The sequence below is a fragment of the Temnothorax americanus genome, unplaced genomic scaffold (genome assembly GCF_048541705.1).
Source record: "Temnothorax americanus isolate GAGA-0224 unplaced genomic scaffold, ASM4854170v1 Scaffold39, whole genome shotgun sequence".
Lineage (NCBI taxonomy): Eukaryota > Metazoa > Arthropoda > Insecta > Hymenoptera > Formicidae > Temnothorax > Temnothorax americanus.
The window spans coordinates 672,699-692,968 of NW_027509536.1; the positions used below are offsets into that span (position 1 = coordinate 672,699).

The 20,270-nt window shown below is 35.4% G+C and overlaps 1 protein-coding gene and 1 long non-coding RNA gene across 2 annotated transcripts in view; one reads left to right on the forward strand and one right to left on the reverse strand.

The window, feature by feature from the left end:
• Positions 1 to 20,270, reverse strand: part of LOC143902209 (uncharacterized) — a 451,988-nt gene that overhangs the window by 20,551 nt on the left and 411,167 nt on the right. Inside the window, exon 2 of the transcript XR_013258297.1 lies at positions 733 to 918. The gene's annotated coding sequence lies outside the window, so the exon portion shown is untranslated. The remainder of the gene's footprint in view (positions 1 to 732; positions 919 to 20,270) is intronic.
• On the forward strand, positions 10,240 to 10,900 carry LOC143902175 (uncharacterized). Its single transcript, XR_013258287.1, has 2 exons — positions 10,240 to 10,496; positions 10,785 to 10,900. It is a non-coding gene; the product is annotated as an uncharacterized LOC143902175 (long non-coding RNA).

The window sequence follows — 20,270 nt, forward strand, 5'->3', positions numbered from 1 at the left end:
GCCGTTTTAAGCAGCTCAAAACGGTAATAGATGCAATAAGTTATATTAATGCATCTCTTAATGTTCTCGGTTTTAAAATTAAATTTTTATGCAATTTTTATACAATAAACATGTCTTATGAATTGTTATGTTATGTATTAATATATAATATGTATTAATATATATAAAATTTATATTATATAAATATATATTATTTATATAACTATATATATATACTATATATATATATATATGTATATATATAATAAAACAGTGCAATATAAATTAATAAATACATCTTGCTATTAATAATATAATTAGGATTTTGTAGATTATGCCCGAGATTATGTTATATTACGTTTATTTTTCAGAGTTACGTAAGTGTAACTTACCCGCAACGTAATTCAATTTTTTTATACTATACCGTTAATTATGTAATAAATTAGTATATATAAATAGGGATTCTTTTTCATTTTCGGAAGCAGTTCATCGCGCTTTTATATAACTCAGCTTAACTGAGAGAGAGAAAGAGAGAGAGAGAGAGAGAGAGAGAGAGAGAGAGAGAGAGAGAGAGAGAGAGAGAGAGAGAGAGAGAGAGAGAGAACTGAGACTGTTTCCCAGAAACGAGGACGAATCTTCTCTTGTCGTACCGTCGTTAATAACCTTTGACCCGGTGCGTAATTAACAGCGTGTTATACCTTAACATTAAGGAGAATTTGAGCTGCGCTGCGAGAGAACGCTTGTCGTACGAACCTCAGGCAGTTGTTCGCATTGTCCGTATTGTTCGGGAAAACAATGCTGGTAGAGACGAATGGACCACGGGCGTTGTATGACGACCTGTGTGTAGAAAGTGTAGAAACTGTCGGTACGATGTGGAATCCAGTGACCACTCTTGTTTCCCGAGTTTTGGATCTTGCTCCATGCTCCAGCTCAGCGCGCCTGCAAAGAAAAGCTCAATAACACGACAAATTCTATATAATCTAATTCATCAGAGTGTGAGTGTCAAGTAAACTCCGAAACGGAGTAATGCATTCAGTTTTTATTCAAGAAAACGTAGATGCAACTTTTACAGGCAAACAAAAATATCTCGTTGTTTAGAAAAACGTGTTGTGAAAGATTATTCATCAGAATGTTTTTAAGAAACAAAAGATATTTTCCAAAAAATATCCTATCTTTCACAATGTTAATTTATATCACAGCATAGAAAAAAAAAATATTGATCATAAAATTATCAATTGTGACTGCGTTTACATCGGAATATAATTTTAGAACATGTTGTGTAAAGAAATACATACAGAAAAGTGTTAAAAAATCTCAAAACTTTTAGATTTCTATATACGATAAACAAAATTAATTTTACACTTTAAATCCATATAAATATAACTCCAGATATTTACATATTACTTCAATACATATCTTACATTGCCCTATATTTGCGCTATGCAAAAATGCAAATTAATTATGCGTATCATTCTTTATTAAAGTTACCTATATTGTTCTTTGTATATATGATTACGGTAGAGAAACGTCCGTTTCTTTATTTTTATAAATATTATTAATTTATAGTGATTTGCTTTTAATGTATGACTTTTTATTATGTTAAAATAATCTCGGACTGCAAATGGGAAAAGTATAATTTGAAATATTTCAGTGAGTGCAGTATTATTCCCTCGTTTACTGCGTTAGAATCAACATAATATAACACAAGGGCCGTGTGTAATCTTTTTCATGAACGTTAGCCGGAGTACACAAGAGGCGGATTATACATCATGGCATTACATCAGAATAAGCTAACAGCGTTCTGATCTAAATGAGAGTCGAAAACATTAATCTACTTCGTGATAAACCGTGTTTTTGCGACTACCGGCGTACGTACAGCCGGTCGCGGAACCTTTTTAAAAGCGAACCGTGAATTGAAAGGCGACGAAGCGTATTATTATAATGGAATACCTGAACATCAGATATACCGTCTGCGACAAGAGCACTTTACTGACGCAAAAAGATGGCAAAGCGGAGAGAACTTAAGGAGGTTCGATGGCTGCAACAAAATGCAGAGTTTCATGAAATTTTAATATGTTGTTCTGGAATGCAAAATAGAATTATGTGAATTTTTTAGGAATTTTTCACCGTCCCGTTTTGAAAAAAATCTACTCCAAAAACTTAAAAAGTACAATTTTTGGATTAGATTTTTTTCAAAACGGGACGGTAAAAAATTCCCAAAAAATTCACATAATTCTATTTTGCATTACAAAACAACATATTAAAATTTCATGAAACTGGCTGCATTTTTAACATAGGTTTTTATGGGAAATGATATATTGCATATACCTTCAGAATGAAATAAGTGCAAGAAAAAATGCAAATGATAAGAAAAGAAAAATATGCACATGTAACTTAATAATTTACAAATAAATGAGCGAAAGAAAGGGGAAGGTTACCGCATATTTCGTAGAAAAATTAATTATTAAAGCATAAATTGCTTGATTTTTCGTCTGCTATAGACTGCCACGGTCGTGAACGACGTGAACAGCAACACGCATTATGTACGCACGCGGCGACCAATCAGAGCAATCCCCTTCATTCCCACTATTTCAAACGCTAGTGCGCTGTTTCCAGAACCCCCCCGTCCCACTACTCCCTCCGATGAAGCCATCGAACCTCCTTAAAGAGCCATTTAATTCGAGATGTTTCAACGTGAACTGCATATCGAATGCATCTTCAAGTATATGTCAACGAACGTCAAATGATATTTGTTGCAAAATGTAAAAAGTTTGATAGATTACTTTAAAACGTTTAATTTAAAATTAATTAATATTTTGCTGAGAAAGGCACGATATCTAGTGCGAAATACTATTAATTTATATTCGTTTAAATAACTTTATCAATTTTGATGTAATCGTAAATTTCTGCTATATATAGATCGCAAAATGTATTAGATTGAAGCGATATTATGAAACAATTAAAATGAAATTATACGCATTCATTATGTTACACACTTGATACAAATTTTATGAGAAAATTTATGCACGTTTTGATTAGTTAGCTTAATGTTCCACGACTAACTTTTTCAACTCGTTTCTTCTATCAATTGTTCTAACAAAACTTCTTCATGTGTTAATAATAGCCATGCATACATAAATTGCAAGTTTCCGATATATAAATCGTTTATCCCGATAATTTGTCAGAATCCTTTTTGTTCATTCTTCATTCATTTCACGAATTTTACCATTGTGCATCAATTAAATTAAAATTATTTGTTATTACTCTTATAGCATTTCACTTTTGCGCTATCGAATTTCTACTTAAAAAATCTATAAATTTCGCAAACTGTTTCTGCGTAATTAATCACAAAGAGTTCTTACGAACGGATTCATTAATTGTTGAGGAAAACAGACTTTTACGATAACGTACCTTCATGATATAAACTATGATATCTGACAAAGAGCACTCGGGACTCTTGCAATATGCAATTCTCTTGATTTTTTTATCTAACTCGCGTATAGCGCGTACCCAAAACTCGCGGGTTACATCATCGGCGATTTATTCGCGAAAAATAAAGCGGCGCTAAAATAAACAATAAAATAAACTGAGTTTTCCTCTTTCCGCCTCGTGCGTTATCGCGTTTGCCAGAGTTTGAACGTACTCTTTACAAATATACTCCAGGCACTCCGGTCACGTGTGCGTCCTATAAAAAGATTTTTTTCTCCATATTTTTTACGTCATATACGCAACGTATGCACTTCTCTCTCTCTTCTCTCTCTCTCTCTCTCTCTCTCTCTCTCTCTCTTTCTCTCTCTCTGGCACTAAAATCTCCAACATTCACGTATTATTAGTCGAACGTGTCACGTATCTACTTTGCCTTATATACGATACTCGATACTGCTAGAATGCTGCAGTTTCAGACGATGCAAATTGAGAGTCAACATCGCTCCAAGTTTCTGAAGCTTAAATTAAGAATTCAATCCGATAAAATAGTTATTTTTCAATCGGAATATTTGTCTAAACAACAATTTCATTTACAAAAGCAAAAATACCATGGAAAAATATTTCAAACGGTCTGCGAGAATATTGTAAAATCGAAGGTGGGAAGCACCGCGGAATATTGCGTATAATTATATTGTATTTTTATCAATTTTTAATTCCTCGCGTAATCACCTTTTCTCGCAATTCATCTTTTATTTTAAATATCTGAGTACCATGTGTGTAAATTAAAACTCCGTTCAGGTAACATTCTTTTGGAATTCAAAGAACAAGTTGCTGTTTTCAATTTGCATCGTTAAAGTTTGTAGAGAAACGCTTCATTTTAACAGACGGCATTCTTCTACGTTTGGCCTTTAGCATCAATCACTATACAGAAAGCGTTCAATGTCCGCGATGACATTCTATATAACCGACGTAAAATGAGGAACAAGGAGAACAGAGGCGAAGAGGCAAATCCATCGTGGGTACTTTAATTCGAAATTGATTTCTCCTGCAAGGACCTCCCCCTCCTTCCCAGAACCACTCTCCCTTCGACCTAGGTTCTTTCTGCCGTGTCTCGTCATCTCTAATCTTTCCGATCGATTTAAACTCAATCGTTCTCTTGCCCTTTCTCTCGCCGTAAGTTTCCTTCCTTTCGGCGTTCTTCTTTGGAGAACACCTCTCTCCGTTGACCCGATTGCTCAGGTTTTTCCTTCCACCTTACTGTTTCGCAACTGCCTTTCGTGCGACTTCGATGCATCTCCCCGACCCCGACGTCCGTGCCATTTCACTCTTAAGTAATTCGCCGAACCAAAACGATATTATTCTCGTCCATTTCCTTCAATTTCATTTCCGCTCGACAAGCGGCGACTGCGGCACAGCGATATATGACGATATCGAGTCAACGACAGAAAAGGTAAATGTAGCAACGAATAAATTCACGAGAGATGTTGTTGAATAAAATGCAACTTTCTTTCTAAATATTATTTTTATTGTATTTATTTATCGTTTCGATTTTAAACTTCTAAATGATGACAGCATAAAGAACGTGTTATCCAAAAATAGCAAAACAAAATTATATTAAGGTAATAAATGTACCATGTACGTGCCTGGACACATATAATACCTATGCCTGGATATTTTTATCATTTTAGTCCTTAAATAAGTTATAACGCGAATTAAAATCAAAGAATCAAAAATAAAAAAATTTTTTTTTGTATTATATTTTTATCTTTGATTTTTTAATTCACGTTATTCTTAAAAACTAAAGTGATAAAGGTGTCTAGACATAATAGGACTTAAGTGTCCCGGCATTGGTACATTTGTCTTATAAATGTATATTCTATACTTAAAGTGGCAACTTGAAAATACATTGCAGTAAGATATTTTAAAGCTGTATTAAATTATTTGCAACACGCGACACGACTACAATCCTTTTCATCTGTACTTTATTCGTATTATAAATTATATTCCATTTGGACAATAATAGAAACGATAACAGACAGATGAAGCATATACATTTATATATGTAAATCTCAAACATTAGAAAACTTGTTATATTGAGAACAAAACGGAAAATATCGTAACGAGATGAAAATACCGAACACGACAAATGGGATCCACTTCACTTTCAATTATACAAATGTTCCTGCTCATTAGTGTCGCAATGGACCTAATTAAACGTGTAAATTGGACACTGAATTGGTCGTTTTCAATTGCTTCGATGCTGCATCCCATGTGTCATTATCCACGGCAAATATAGTTCGTGAATTAGAAACGAGTAGGGGGTTAAAGGGCCTTTACTATTATAGAATTCAACGCAAAATAGTTTAAACGTTACTATTTAAACTCATTATGGACAACGAATTTACTAATCGCAGAGCTAGTCCAATTGATCCCAAATTAATGTGTTTGTTAAAATCTAATATTGAAACGTCTGATACCATATGAATTATATGCTGATTGTGTGCGGAATAACGTAACGCGCTATTCGCGAAGAACCATTTTTCGACAGCAAAATCGACAGCTTGTCTTCAAGACAAGAAAATTGAAGAACCGACGTTTTTCTTTCTCCTTCGACAAAATTATTGTAATAATTTATTATGCGTAAATACAAAACCAAACTTTCATTGTCATTCTGCATACATATTAATTACGCCGAATACGCGATACAAATTGAAATTTTGCACACGCTCGATAGTTCGCACCAACATTGAATATTTCGTTCATATACACGTATATATGTATACGTATTATTGTTCATTGCGACAATCACACAATTATAAGCTTAATGGATGTGAAGCTTTAAACTCATGCGGGAAACGGTCATTTGATTAAACGTTTGTTGAAAGAGAAAACAGTCTGAGTATAATAAATTGAGTATACAGATATCTGTACCATTTATATTCATACGCTAATAGAGAAAGTTAAATGTTTAAATTAATAACCCTCAGAATTATGTCGCGTATATACTTTCATTATTTCAAAACACCATTATTATTGAAAGATCGTTAATTAATATCCACAACCAACCATTAACATTAAATTAATAAATAACATTAAATAAGAATACTGTATGTGCGTCTATATATAAATGCGTGTTTCTTGAAATTATCATTATTCATTCAAACGTTCTGTATTAGCTTTGAAAAAGTTGGATTAATCTAAACTTAATCAGCAAATAAATCTGCCGCAAAAGGACGCAGCTTTCCTGGCGGAAATCCCGGCTCATCGCTGTCTGCTCTCATTAGAGAAATTTAACGCGACGACACGTAAAAGTCATAAATACATAGGCAAATACCGTCCGACGTGCTTTGAGATGCACGCGGTGTCGCATGAGCCGGTGCAACGGGATCGAGAAGCAATTTCCCAACCCATCATCAAGGCCTTCAGCGTGAGCGAATCCTCCGAGATAGTATAGCGACGCAAACATAAAGACGGCCAATTTTCACACGGACAGCGGGAACCTTTGGCGCGAACCGAACGGTGTAATTATCAATTAGCCGCGTGAGCGCCTATAAAATACCGCGAACGCGTTCGCGGAATGTGAAATAATTGCTCATAAACTCGCAACACGATCGACGGGCTAAATTTAACAGTGGAGTCAGGAAGATATGAAAGAAAAACGGGGGATCTTTAGAAGGAGGCGTAATTTCTATCGCAAAAAAAGAGAGTAGTCCTTTTTCTCGCAGCTGAGAAGAAAGTTCAATATTCGTTTGATTTTATTATTGCCAATGAGAGATCCTAATTCGCTAATTGATAAAAGGTGGAATTAAAGCAAAAAATATATGTATGAAAGAATCAGCAGTGAAAGCGGATAAATATAAATACTTCTTTAGCGATACTGATATATTGTTATCGAGTCTTAAATTTGCTTTCACAATAAATGGGTATTACACACAGTTAACTGTATTATCATTAATATTGTATAATTTAAATATTTTGTAAATTAGTGCAATCAAGCTACACGTATATCTATAAATATATTTTATATACATATAGATATACATGTAGCTTGATTGCACTAATGCATGTATAAAATATCTAATCTCGAACGAATATTTGGAGAAAGGATTAAAGGAAACACATGCCTATAACTCATTTAATATAACTTATTCCCTATCTAAGACAATTCTTTATTTGTATTTTGCATATATGTATAAATATCCTGTATCAGTTTTTTCTTTGTGAAAAAGAAATCTGTAGAAAAACTTTATATTTTTCAAGTGCCAATATTTTGTTTTCAATACGATTTTAATTTTTCTTATACCTTCTTCATCATTTCAGCAATGTAACCAAGAATTAACTGTTTCCATAATTTTTTCTGATATCTATGAAACTATTTATCTTTACTTATCTATATTTCCAGCCCACTAGAATATGTTGGGCTGAAAGTATAAATAAGAAAACATACGCTTACACATACATATTGATAAAATGGTTCGACGGTAGTAAATTATTTAAAGGATAATTTTCTAACCTGCGCTAACTTTCTCTGCGTCTATGTTATTAGATATTTGTTAAATTATGTTGTGCAATATTTAATAAATACCATGTTATTTCCGTTTTTGGAAGCAATAGCTGGGCGATGAATCGTAACGATCTTTGTACGTACATGGATCATTCTTACCGCCTCTTTAAAAATTAATGGTCCCTATTGCACAACCAGAATTAATGTATTAAACTCGGATTTCCAAAAGCAATAATTTCGGCATAAGTTGGCGACAACGCCCATGCTATTTCTTCGATTCAAAAATCGAGTTATAAAATTAATCAGTAGTGTGATATGACAGAATTTTTAGACATTAGCTTAGGTATCTCGAAAAAATTAACTCCCGTACTCACTAATATGAGCTCCTGAAAAAAATAGTTCCTTCAGAAATAGTTTTGAACAAATTTTAAAATTTGTTAATAATCACTTAAAATTATGTAAACAAAACATGTAATATTTTACCCTAATTTGTTTTTTCAATTTGTTTTTTAAAAATAATTTTACGGCACACATACTAAAAAAAATTATTTCCATATATATTTCTATATACATTTTTTTAAATTATATATATGTATATTATTCTCGCATATTTCTATTCTCGCGTACTTGTATACCTATATATCTCAATCAAGTGTACCGACCTAAACGTGTACGTAATCTTATCTTTTACAGGCTATTCCGCTCTTACCGAACAACGGAGAAACTAAATCCAATCGTCGCCGATTGTATAAACGGTTTGTTGCGTTTCATTTTTGCGAGTGTCGTTTGAAGTCGTCGGATTATTCGGAATTCCGTCGTTTCTCTGCCGTCTGAGTCCGCCGGAAATAATCGAACGTTAATTCGCGTTTCGGGATCGTCGCGTAAAATATCGTTCTTTTTTAATAATTAGCATATAACTGCGTTAATTTCCACGTTCTCAGACGTGACGGCTGTCTCGTGCGTGGTCCTTGGCGGAAAGGTGTCGGGATCGCATAACAAGAACTGCCCAGATAACTTGACTTAACTGTGCGTGGAAGGGTGCTACCATGACGTGTCGGTGGCGAGGGGAGATGATCCTCATTGTAGAAAGCTCGCTTTCTACTTTTCGAGGATCTCTCTTCTCTCTGTCGAACACTTCAACTGGCCACGCGAGGCTAAGTCCTTAATCGGGCAAATCGAGTCAGTTGTCCGGCTCTGAACGCGTCGAGATAACGCGGTTATCGCGAAAATAATCGGGCGTTAATTCGCGTTTCGGGATCGTCGCGTAAAATATCGTTCTTTTTTAATAATTAGCATATAACTGCGTTAATTTCCACGTTCTCAGACGTGACGGCTGTCTCGTGCGTGGTCCTTGGCGGAAAGGTGTCGGGATCGCATAACAAGAACTGCCCAGATAATTTGACTTAACTGTGCGTGGAAGGGTGCTACCATGACGTGTCGGTGGCGAGGGGAGATGATCCTCATTGTAGAGAGCTCGCTTTCTACTTTTCGAGGATCTCTCTTCTCTCTGTCGAACACTATTCAACTGGCCACGCGGGGTTAAGTCCTTAATCGGGCAAATCGAGTCAGTTGTCCGGCTCTGAACGCGTCGAGATAACGCGATTATCGCGGAAATAATCGGGCGTTAATTCGCGTTTCGGGATCGTCGCGTAAAATATCGTTCTTTTTTAATAATTAGCATATAACTGCGTTAATTTCCACGTTCTCAGACGTGACGGCTGTCTCGTGCGTGGTCCTTGGCGGAAAGGTGTCGGGATCGCATAACAAGAACTGCCCAGATAATTTGACTTAACTGTGCGTGGAAGGGTGCTACCATGACGTGTCGGTGGCGAGGGGAGATGATCCTCATTGTAGAAAGCTCGCTTTCTACTTTTCGAGGATCTCTCTTCTCTCTGTCGAACACTATTCAACTGGCCACGCGGGGCTAAGTCCTTAATCGGGCAAATCGAGTCAGTTGTCCGGCTCTGAACGCGTCGAGATACCGCGGTTATCGCGGAAATAATCGGGCGTTAATTCGCGTTTCGGGATCGTCGCGTAAAATATCGTTCTTTTTTAATAATTAGCATATAACTGCGTTAATTTCCACGTTCTCAGACGTGACGGCTGTCTCGTGCGTGGTCCTTGGCGGAAAGGTGTCGGGATCGCATAACAAGAACTGCCCAGATAATTTGACTTAACTGTGCGTGGAAGGGTGCTACCATGACGTGTCGGTGGCGAGGGGAGATGATCTTCATTGTAGAGAGCTCGCTTTCTACTTTTCGAGGATCTCTCTTCTCTCTGTCGAACACTATTCAACTGGCCACGCGAAGTTAAGTCTTTAATCGGGCAAATCGAGTCAGTTGTCCGGCTCTGAACGCGTCGAGATAACGCGTTTATCGCGGGCGATTTTTCCACAAACAAACTCGGTCGTTACGTAACGTTTTCGGGAGTGACGTATTAAATATCGCGCGATTATAGTTATCCGCGTATACGTGTGATGCCGGTGGAGTTGTGTTCGAGCATCGAGGGAGCTAACAACCCGAGAGGACAGCCTGAGAGGAGGAGAAGGCCTGGGAGAGGCATCGGGCGCCAGCGGAACAACTTTGCGGTAAATATTAATTTTTATTTTGTGCAAAAGTAATTTTTTTTGTTTATTCTTGAGCCTTTTTATTTCATCATGATTTAGAAATAATAGTTGGAAGAAAAGGAGTAATTTAGTATTTTATAAAAATTGATTCTTGTCAATATTATTTTCGAAAAATGTGCAATCATTTAAATAAATATCCAATTTTAAATAATGAATAAAACGTTTGATGCTATATGAATTATCTATGTTTTAAAACATTGAGTTTTTTTAACACTGTTTTAATATGAATTCTATATTTATTTGTTACAGAATCAACGTAGCTACGTGGCAGATATAATTCCGCTGTTGCGCATTGGGATTGGTGAGTGATTAATTAACATATCAATTGAGATAACTGATAACTGGATTTTATCCAGTTAAAGTAGTAATATGACGTAAGATCTAATACATCCATATATTTATTGTTATAAAATAGAAGATTTTTTTTAGTTATAGTAACCTAGATAATTATTTTACATCCAATTAGTTTTATATCACTTAAAAATAATTTTGAATTAATATATTATATTAAAAATAGTTTTAATAATTTTCAAAATATAAAAAGATGATATCAATTCTAATTGTGTGGGAAATTTCGGATCTTACGTCATTCGTCTGAATGAGAATCTCTGCATGCTTTTGAGATGAGATTCAGCAACGAACCGTTCGAATCGTTGAAAATACGGATATGGGCCTTAGATTCTATCGAATAGCGCGTCTAGCAATTTTCATTCATTTATTTTCAAATTAAAGTTTTATTGTATTATTTTATAAAGTTTATATATATATATTTGAAAGTCAATTTAATATAAATTTCATAATCGTGATCAAATGTCTCCAAATCAAAACGCTGTCGAAATAGAAATCTTTTGCAAATTCAGATTTGTTTTCTATTCCAATATGTATTTTAATTCTTGGATATTTTAATATACGAATAAACGCGTGTATTTAAAGAATAAATGCGAAATTAATTCATATGTTAACAAAATTGTTATTATTATTATTAATTGTTAACTTCGTACTTAATTGATTTAGTTAATGTGATGGCCTCTTCGCGACGCGTTCGTGTCTCGCGCATCTTAAAAAAGCGTAAAATCTTACGCTTATTGCCGGCAGCAGCAGGAGTATTTCTCCTTGCTGCCGATCTGGCTACATGAAGCCAGGATACGGCCAGGTGTTACAAAAGGTGAGTGTACTCTGGCCAGAAGAATGAAGACGAAGAGGATCAAGGTAAGTTAGTGTACCACAATCAGAGAGACGGAAATATTCACACAGAAAAATAATAATACTGCAGCCAAGAAAAGCACTTACTTATATTATTTTACTTTTTTTAAGCAAGTTTTCTTTTAACCAAGAATATTTTCTTAGTAATAATTTTCAAATTCTCGACACAAGTTAAGAATATTGTTTTGAGTAAATGTAATATTTACAATGACTTTATTTGTGGTAGATTTGCGGATATATAAGTTTACCATTTACTTAATCTGCAAATCTACCATAAAGTCATTGTAAGAATTACATTTACTCAAAACAATATTCTTGAGACTTGTGTCAAGATATTTAAAAACTATTAGCAAGAAAATATTCTTAGTTGAAAGAAAACTTACTTAAAAGAAATAAAATAAAATAAGTAAAGTGCTTTACTTGGCTGTAGAATGATTATTTTTCTGTGTGTCGTCTTGTATTAAATTTCTATTCCGCATAAATAAAACTCTCAATAATACTTTTAAATGGTTTTTTAAAGTGTTTTAAAACCGATTAAAAACCAGATTTAAAATTTGCTAGCGCTTATCTGATTACGAGTAATCGCGTTGTAATTATAGGTGTACTATAATACGTAGAGATATGGGGTAGGTAGGAATACGGGTAAAAATTAGATGCAAATCGGATAGGTAGGAAAACGAAATAAGCAAGGGTACGGGTAGATAGAGATATGGGGATGTAATTTTCGACAATAAAAAAAAACTTCATTAATATTATAATTATAAGAAACTTAAGTAATAAGTAAGCATACGAATAGGTAAGAGTAAAGCGGGAGGGTATAATATGATTCAATAAATGAACAAAAAATAATTTTTTTTATAATTTTAATTTAAGTAATTTAAATTGATTTGTGTAAAACTGTAATAACATAACGTTCAGAATTATGTACAAAACGATTCTGTCGCGAAAATTGTCAATTGTACAAAATTGTATATGTGTAATATAATTAAATTGTATATAAGTATCTAATTTTTATCTAGCAATTTTTATTTATTTATTTTTAAATTAAAGTTTTTTCTTGAATAAACTATGTATATAAAACTTTATTTAATTATATAAATGACTTTATTCAAGCAAGTTTTCTTCATTTAATGGATTAAAATAAAGATTCGCGAGTTATGGGACGTTCTGTATATCTGTCATCCCTCATCTCTCCGTCGCTTACTTGAAACGAACAACAACATTTGCCATGTAATAACAAAAGAGTTAGGTAAAAGAGCTCTTGACGTAAGCGGAATGAGAAAAGAGGAGAAACCACGCAGCAGGAGTTCCTGAGTCTTTAGTTATATAGTCTAGACTAATTGATATTATAATAGTGTATTCGCGAATATACAAGAAAATTTATTATTTTCTCATGTATTAAATTGTTAACGTACATATATAACAGTTTTAATTAAAAAGCTTATAAATTATAATTATTATAATATTAATATTATTCAAAAACTATTTCCTTGTTATAAATGGTATATTTTTTCGTGTTAATATATAATTATTGACTTTGATTTATAAATCAAAAATATTTCAGGTTTAAACTTATTATCCATTTAATTGATCGATAATGCTGCAAATCTAAATCAGGAAATGTATCTTATTTTATTATTTTCTTCGATGACTAAATATGACATTCGCGTTTGTAGAAAATACAAAAAAAATCTTTCGTTTTTAATATTCTCTAATGGTTAAATAACTGATAAAAGATTTTTTTGACCCTCGCGGCATCGAGGAGAATCCCGGGATCTCCGTTCATGGTGAAGCTTTCGCTTACGCGGCGGAATTTCCGAGAGAATCGAGCGAAAGAGTATTCGCAAGAGCGCCGGAATGAAAAATTCTGATACGTTGCTCGCGATTTCCAGCGTACCAGTTTGATAACAATGCATAAAATGGAGATTGTGCTAGTATATGATATAAGAGGTTTATATAAGACAGATTGTTCTGATTATGTCTAAGAATGTCAAAAAAAATGTATTTTCACAAGATAAATAAGAAATGAATTATCTGCATAAAGCTCTTTCTGATAGTTATAATCTCAAGTTAATTTAAAACGTTATATGTTAAAAAATTAACATACAATTTCTCATTCAATTCATGCAATTAATATTAATGCTATAAAAGTAAAAAGTAATATAAATTAAATTATATAGAGAAATAATTATAACAAATTATAATATAATTTTTAAACATTTTAGATTAAAAGAAACCTATTGCCGTTTTCTTTCTTTTTTTTAAATAATATTTTTTATTTACTGTAGCACGTACATTCTGAATTACTTATTATTGAGAGATAATTCTCGATATTATCCACATCTTGATAAAGAGTATTCCTATCTAGAATTTTACTAGGAACGTATTTATGGATCGATCTGTAAAACAGGCCATTTAATATTCTAATCTCTTTATTATTAAAGCAACTAAGTTTCCAGTTTATGAGTAGACGGCCCCCATTTCTTCGGACTTTAATTACACCATTATCGGATAAATAATTGCTATTTCCGTCAGGGTATCGCGGCAAAATGAGTGATTGCGGTCAACCATGCGAAATTCGGCTTGAATAAAGAATTCCGGGGAAATTATATGTATATGCCTGGCTGGAATAATTAATCCCACAATCCTGTTTCTTTAAAGATCACCGATAATAAAAAAGATGGATAAAAAAACTCTAACAGAGTTGAAAATTTATGCCTGCGACGACATAAAGTATGAGTAGTTTTTAATAACAGCTCGTCCTAAATTCTCTAACTTTGAACAATGTCATAAATAAACTAAACTTAAAATTTATTCTGTAAAGAATGCAACTTCATGTTTTCCAAAAAGTCTACGGCTGCAAAGAGATTCGACGGATACGTCGGTAATTGACGTTATTTCTGTCTTATTACGAATATTACGCGCGCCACCGTTCTATGACGGCATTCCTGGCATTACGGTCGTATCTTAACGCCGTCTGATATAGAAAATCAATCACCGCGGAAATAAAAGCTGTCATACGACTGTATGAATAAGAAAGATCTTTCGATTTGACCTTACCGCTCTTCCTAAATTACAAGAAAACCGAAATAATCACTTATGCATACATCATGACTCGTCTTTTCCAACAAGTGACATTCTAGGTTTGTATTCGCAAGAGATGATTCCGGGATTACATATAAGATTATTTATAAATTTCGAAAAGATCAAGAATGCGAGGAAGAAAGACAGAAAGCATTGTGAAAGCTTAAACGTCACATAATTTTGACAGGCTCTCAACATACACTTTATATATTATAAAAAAAAAATAAAAAATGACATGTTGAATTTTCTAACAAACAAGAGAAAAAATAAGAAAATCGTAAAGATCAAGCAATTAAAAAATTAAAACTTTAAATGTACATGTTTTTTAATACAAAAGAATATAAATAGAGTTAAAAATCATTGCCGCACACGCTAATACATTGTAACATCATCTACATAATAAATGACCTAATTATAAATTAAAGTGGAAGAGAGGCAGAGAGAAAGAGAGATTAGCTGCGGTGAACGAGGTGAGAGCGTGGTGTTAACTGCAGCTAATGCATCAAGTTAAACTCGGTAGAAGAGCACTAGCGAAACTTTCATCCATAAATACCGTGATTTTTTTTCAGAACCACCGGACCTCGTATTACATTATCGTTAACGTCGAACGCAGTACAATGCCGCCGCCAATGCACAACGCCCGCCGCACCACCCCTGCGGTGTATCTATATGCGGCTGTTCGATCGGCGTTGCTTCCATTATTACAGCTCCCGTCTCCCAAGTCACGGGGAAAATAAAAAAACAGGCTGCGAAAGAAAAAAAGAGCGAATGCTTGCAAGCCCCTCACAATAACTGTCGTCGCGTTAGCAATCGCGTTTGCTCAAACGAACTTTAAAGCGCGTGGTGTGTCAAAAGATTCTCTTTCGATTTAATTCCTTCTTTATTGGTGCTTTGCGGTAGTAAAGTTTTTGCCCCGTTATTTAAACAGATACAATCAATATGGCCTGAATGTATTTTTAATCTCTTTGTTAAAAGGTTGCAGCAATCGACATTATTATATGTTCTTTGCTCTTCTGATGTTGCTACATTTTCAATATTTATACGTCCTCGTTAAGAAATGTTTAAGTTTTAATCATTTAAATAAAAAGAACCGAAATACATACATACATACAGATACATCGTCAAAGAATAACTCTTATGGTCAGTTAAACCTCGTTCCATTTATTCGAACTTTTTCTTGATATATAGTTCAAGATAATTTCTCTCAATATATAATAATATATCTTTCTCAGTCTATTTTACGGCAATCTCATCTTTTTATTGCATAAGCGTAGAATGAGAAAGATATGTGGAGAGAAACTATATCTTTCAATCTTAAACTGCCAATTATCAGGTTCACCCTGCAGATAGAATGCTCGGTGCCATGTACAAGTATATGTTGTCGGATTCACGAAGTATGTCATGTACCATGCAGGGAGTTGTTAGCTCGTCGCATCACCATCGTCAATGTTGAAGTTGCCAGTCGCTGTAAATGGGCTTTGAACTTACACTGAAACGGATACATTAGGAACGCATTATGATAATCGAATTTCGCGGTCTCGGGATGGTTAACGAGGTCGCGGTGATACGTGTTCCGTAGGATTATGCGATAATATATGGAATTTGCGAGTTTCTAACTCTTTACCGTAACAAGTTGCGCGAAACAATCCATTTCCCGTAGAATGCGCGCGCGTGCGCGTACTTCGTGTTATCACATTACATATTAATTAAATAAAATCGCTAATCCCTCCACCAAGACATGGAAATAATTTTTCATCGCTGCCTTATCGCCGGTTCATTTTAATCGGTCGTTGATCTTGATGGACCATCGGCTTAATCGAATTTCCTCGATGCAAACATTTGGGTTGGCATAGTAGCGGCACGGCGCGGCGTTATTTACCGAGAGTATACCCGATAACATAACCGAGTCATCCGCTACAACAGACTACAAAACTGGAAGATGCTCCGATAATAATTTCATTCCGCTTTGCGCGCGTCGTACGGCCGCACGTGCGCCAAGATAATGCATGATAATCGGGCATTAAGGAGCGAATTATACGGCGCTTAACGCCCCGTTCCCGCGCCTCGGGGTTTCGCAAACAGCGGGTTTTTACTCGCTCGCGTTGTGTACGCTCGCCAATTAAGAACACGGTCGCGGAGTGAACGGAGCAACCCCCTTTAAGGCTTCGGGCTTTAAGATGCGCTCCCTTGAAATGAAATTTGCACAGCTCCGCTCGGAAATGTCGAGCTTTCTTAGCTTGCTGCCTCTCTTCTCGATACTTTCCCTCGCCGGGGGGTTTACCGCGACGAAAACGGAGACTCGACCGTCCAAGTTTGGCCATTTATTTCCGGGACGGTCGCTACAAAGAATTAATGAAGATTAGGGATAAGAGCGTAGGAGCTGTGAAAAATTACAAAAAGATTACGACTATTGTGGATTATTCTGTCGAAAGTTCTTAGTTTATTTCACTACTTTGCGTTATTTTTAGTATGCAGTACTATATCAATCGCAATCAGATGATTAAAATTGTATATGTAGGTCAAACAGATATGCACGATTCTATGTTAAGAAATTTTATTCCAAACATTGATTGGAAATCTAAATTCTTTCTAGTTATATATATAATTTTCTTAATCACATAATTTTAAATTTTAATAATTATGAGGAATGATATCGGATAGTAAGTTTTAAAAGATCGAATTTCAATTATCCATGTGCCACGTTATTAAAATATTGAAATCTTATCAATTCTTAATGTAATCAAACATTCTTTCATTGTCTATAACATTAATATCATGTGGACTGCTAAAGATTAATTTTTACAATTTTTCTTCCAAAAAATAATTAACAGATTAAAGTTTTAATTTTAAATATCTAATAAATAAAGACACGGAAAATTTTCAAGAAGTATGTAAAATCTATTATGTATTAAAATAATTTAAATGTAAAATACAGATATTTTTAATTGACCAATACTTACCGGAATAAAAAAGTAAAGATCTGTTTTTCTAAATTTTTAAAATATTATATTTCATCATCTTGAAAAAGCTGAACACATGTTTTATGGAAGTAATCGAGACATATAAAACAAAACATGATATTCCGTCAAATAATATAGAAATTTTCGGGTTATGTACAAGGAATCAGTTATGGGCGGCACGATATTGATGAGAATAGCATCAAGATGCACATCCGAACCATGCATGTATAGGGTAACCAGGCACGCATATGGTACATCACGTGATAATCTTCGACTTAAGCCATGGCTCAGCTAGATTGGCAATTGCGTCAGGTGGTAAAACAAGAGAGGTTGTTCCCACCCCCTAAGTCCGTAATCCGAGCGGTCGGATCGGTCGGAATTCGATGGTGGATGAAATATTATTAAAGAGCATGAGATATGGCTCCTCTTAAGAGAAAAAGAGATAATGTAAACGACCGCGGGATAAGCTAACAACGACTCGGAGAGAAGAATTGAGCTTTTAATACCGTATAAATCTGCATGATAGGGGAAAGCGAAAGCGCGCCCGGTGCGGGCGATCGTATTACTCGCAACAATTTCGAAGAGATACGTCAATTACCTGTCGATAGAGGAACGCTTAGATCGCGAGAGGTCGATCACTCCCGCCATTCGTCCACGAGCTGCAAAGCTTAAAGCACGGTCGACAGCTTAATTGATGTTGACCGACAACAAACAACTCGATATTACTCTCAACGTCCCCGCGCGCCATTGATCGATCTCGACGTCTTTGAGTTCACAGAGTTGACGTGAATATAAGCTTCTTGTTTGCGCGGGGATGACTTATCAAACGGCGGTATAATCGATTGGCCCGCGCTCGTCACGTATCGTGTCAGATTTAACTGATACAACGTTGCCGGCGGGATACTCGGGCGATTCGGCCACCAGTTTCGCATATATTAACAGAGAAACGAAAAACGGTAATTAATCAAGAGAGATGCGTCTTTCGCCAAGTATATTTTTTGTAAAATGTATCTTTTCACGAACGAGACGCTAGAGTATTTCCTTTACCGGAAGGAAAACACTTCCCTTCCAAGAGTAAAAAGACCACTCTTTTTATCGAAATGACTGTTCGTTAATCGACAATTAATTCCGATCGCGCGAATCAGCTTTTTTCCGACCAATATTGGTGGAAGCGGATTTTCATTCCTGGTTTCATGTTTTTCGACAGCAGCTCGGAGTTAGTACGCGCGCGTGTAAGTCCTATACCGGTCCACAGATTGAACGAAATTCGCAAAAAAACTTTCATTCGCAAACGATTTCTAGGCGCGCCGGTCATAGCACTCGTAAAACCGCGCGACAACGACACGAACACTGTAGCCCGCGCTTCCTCCTGTTATCCCCTTTATCTCCCCCCGTCCCCCCCGTTCCCCGCTGCGTCCACCGCGCCGCAAGCTCTCGATGCTGGAAACAGTTGTAAAACCTGCCGTTTGCCACGCGGGGATGCAAAACATTCTACCGGATCCACTTTAAAATACTCCACGAGCGCGTCACGAAAAATCTCCCCGTCCGGCCTTTCGAATAAAATCGGCGAGATGACCCGTCGTGAAAGTGCGCGAGCGTGAAAACGTCATATTGGAAAATCGAGAACCTTTTTTTCCTCCCCGCCGTCGCCGCCATTCTGGCACTTGTACGCGTTATCAGCTAATCGCGTTGACAGGACGGACCGTAAAAAAGTTTGTCGCGAATTGTCTGGCGATGACGCGACGGGCGGTACAGTCTCGCATTTTGACGCATCGATCCTAGGAAAGGCAGCGGGCAGCGTAATTTAAGTGTTTATAACCATGTAAAGCGACGTCAGTTCCATGCCGTTCAATTTTTTCCCCAGAAATAAGTTCCTCGTGTCGAAGCTAAAAGTAATATAACACCAAGGGTAAATAAGTGGCAAATTTCGATTGAAAAACGCGTCTTTTCTGACAAGCATCTGGTTTTTGACGGAAAAGAATTAACTGAAATATAATAACATAATCGATTGATTATTCGGATTCCTAAAGACAAACGACGAATATATATATCTCTCGCTGTGAGTTAAAATACTTTAAACGTTTGCATCTTTCACAAGTAAAGGTGGTATTTTTAATATTTTCTTTCTGCGTTCCCATTCTCTCTTGATACACGCTTTTCTCGGTTTAAAAAGAAATATTATGCTGTGAAAAGTTTAAGCGTACTTACAGGTCGCTGAGGAACTTTCAGACGCTTGAACTTTCGAATACGCCTCTCGAATTACTTCGCAGAATATATAGGGAAATTGTGTATATATATACGGATTTAATCTATTTCTGCGACTCACCCCACCGCGCAAGCGGAAACTGGAAAATATTCCTTATACGCGTCTGCGATCCGAATCCGATTCCCTAAACATCTCGAGTTACTTCAGGAGATACTTTTATTCGCCGCTGTCGGATTCCGCGAGTTTATACGAAATGACTCAGGCACATCTTGTCAAACATTT